General features: G+C 46.7%; 1 non-coding gene across 1 annotated transcript; it reads right to left on the reverse strand.

The window, feature by feature from the left end:
- Nucleotides 1-2153: 2153 nt before the first annotated feature.
- On the reverse strand, nucleotides 2154-2226 carry TRNAK-CUU. The gene has a single exon. It is a non-coding gene; the product is annotated as a tRNA-Lys (tRNA).
- Between the last annotated feature and the right edge of the window lie 749 nt (nucleotides 2227-2975).

Consider the following 2975-nt stretch of genomic DNA (forward strand, 5'->3'; position numbering starts at 1 on the left):
GTAAGTCACTCACTTGAACTGAACTGCTAGAGTTAACTGCTGCACATCAGCTGCTCTGGACCAGTTATCCATGTGCATGCTCTTCCCCACTGATACCCTACCCTCTTCACACAGAAACATACAGAACAGTTGAGGTTGGAAGGGACCTCTGGAGATCATCTAGTCCAATCCCACTGCTCAAGCAGGTCACCTACAGGAGGTTGCCCAGGACCCTGTCCAGACAGTTTTTGAATATCTCTAAGGATGGAGACTCCACCACCTCTCTGGACAACCTGTTCCAGTGCTCTGTCACCCGCACAGTAAAGTGGTGTTTTCTTGTGTTCAAATGAAATTTCCTGTGTTTCAGTTTGTGCCCGTTGCCTCTCATCCTGTCAATGGGCACCACTGAAAAGGGTCTGGCTCTGCCCTCTTTACACCCTCTCTTCGGATATTTATATGCATCGATAAGATCCCCCCTCAGTCTTCTCTTCTCCAGGCTGAACAGTCCCCGCTCTCTCAACCTTTCCTCATATGAGATGCTCCAGTCCCTTAATTATCTTAGTAGCCCTTCACTGTACTCACTCCAGTAGCTCCATATCTCTCTTATACTGGGGAGCCCAGCCCTGGACGCAGTACTCCAGGTGTGGTCTCACCAGGGCTGAGGAGAGGGGAAGGATCACCTACCTCAACCTGCTGGCAATGATCTTCCTAATGCAGTCCAGGATACTATTGGCCTTCTTGGCCACAAGGACACATTGCCGGCTCATGGTCAACTTGTCCTCCAGGACTCCCAGGTCCTTCTCCACAGAGCTGCTTTCCAGCAGGTCAGCCCCCAGCCTGTACTGGTTCATGCAGTTATGCCTCCCTAAGTGCTCGACTCTGCGCTTCCCTTTGTTGAACTTCAAAAGGCTCGCCTCTGCCCATTTCTCCAGCCTGTTGAGATCCCTCTGAATGGCAGCACAGCCTTCTGGTGTATCAGCCACTCCTCCCAGTTTTGGATCATTAGCAAACCTGCCAGGGGTGCACTCTGTCCCATCTCCCAGGTCACTGAATGACTAAGTTGAACAGGATTGGATCCAGTATTGACCCCTGGGGGACACTGCTAGTTACTGGCCTCCACCTAGACTTTGCACCACTGATCACAACCCTCCAAGCTCTGCTGTTCACAGAGTTTTCAGTCCACCTCACTGTCCATTCATCTAGCCCTCACTTCTTGAGCTTGCCTATGAGGATGTTGTGGGAGACAGTGTCAAAAGCCTTACTGAAGTCAAGGTAGACAACATCTATTGCTCTCTCCTCATCTACCCAGCCAGTCATTCCATCGTAAGAAGGCTATCAGATTGGTTAAGCATGATTTCCCCCCTTTGTGAATCCATGCTGACTACTCCTGATCAGTTTCTTGTCCTTCATGTGCTTGGAAATGGTATCCAGGATAAGCTGCCCATCACCTTCCCAGGGACTGAGTTGAGGCTGTCCAGCCTGTAGYTCCCTGGGTCCTCCTTCTTGCTGTTTTTGAAGACTGGAATGACATTTGCTTTCTTTCAGTCCTCAGGTGCATCTCCTGATCACCATGACCTTTCAAAGGTGATTGAGAGTGACTTTGCAATGACATCAGCCAGTTCCCTCAGCACTCATAGGTGGATACCATCAGGGCCCATAGACTTGTGTATGCCCAGTTTGCTTAAGTGATCCCTAACTCAATTCTCCTCTACCAAGGGAAAGTCTTCCTTTCTCCAGACTTTCTCCCTGGTGTCCAGGGCCTGGGATTCCTGAGAGCAGGTCTTACCAGTAAAGACTGAGGCAAAGAGGCATTCAGTACCTCAGCCTTTTCTGTGTCCTTTGTCACTAGGGCCCCTGCTCCATTCAGTAGCTTTCCCCTAGTCTTCCTTTTGTTACTCAATGTATTTATAGAAGCCCTTGTTGTCCTTGACATCTTTCACCAAATTAAACTCCACTTGGGCCTTGGCCATCCTAGCCCCATCCCTGCATATTCAGACATCTCTATATTCCTCCCAGCTTACTTGTCCTTGCTTCCACCTTCTGTATGCCTCCTTCTTATGCTTGAGTTTTGCCAGGAGCTACTCCCTAGCAAAGAGATACCTATTAGCTGCCCCTTTGCTTGACTTCTTGCTCATTGGGATGGACTATTCTTGGGTTTGTATAAGAATTTTGGGCTCCCAACGTGGGGCTTGAACCCACAAACCAGAGATTAAGAGTCTCATGCTCTACCAGCTGAGCTAGCTGGGCAGAATCTTCTTTTGTACTGAAGGATAACTGGCTTCAGATGACCTTGCATTTACCAAAGGACAATTGCTCCATATACATATTTTTATTGTGGAACCACCAATACATACTTTGTTCATGTGACACAGTCCTTAGATTTCACTTGAGTTTTACTTACACTTTGCACACTCTGTAGAACCATATCATTTTCCTATGTACCTGCCACAAAAGCTGACCAACATACAAAAACACATGCTACAAGGATATTTCCATGTACCACGAGTTGCTTCATCCAGATAGAATGGTTTTCTACTTCTTTTCTTCAACCTTGCAGCTAAATAACACCATCCATCCCTTAATCCTCAGTTCAGTGTCTCTCAAACCACAATGCTGTGAAAGTGCTGACACTGACATGCTTTCAAATTATACATAAACTATAACAAACATTTTAAAAATCTGAGAGTTATCAACTATGATTTGACAACTTGGTTTTTTGCAGGAAACTCCTTGTTTCCTTAGTTACCCAAGATACAGTCAGTCTGTTCCTTTTTGAGAAAGTAGTACCTGGAGACAACATGGTAGTACCTCACAGTATCTCTGGTGCACTTGAAGAGCATGGAAGAATTTGCCATAACTTAGTCCTCCTCAACACTCTGGGATTCTTCCATTTTACTAGCCAAATTCCATTTGCAGCTGGACCAATGTTGTTGTAGCATGCTTAGCTTAAGTTGTATCAGGACCTAAACAGGGGTTTGCTTATTGCAGTGTAGGAC

This window comes from Apteryx rowi, unplaced genomic scaffold, assembly GCF_003343035.1.
Source record: "Apteryx rowi isolate R43461 unplaced genomic scaffold, aptRow1 scaffold_470, whole genome shotgun sequence".
NCBI lineage: Eukaryota > Metazoa > Chordata > Aves > Apterygiformes > Apterygidae > Apteryx > Apteryx rowi.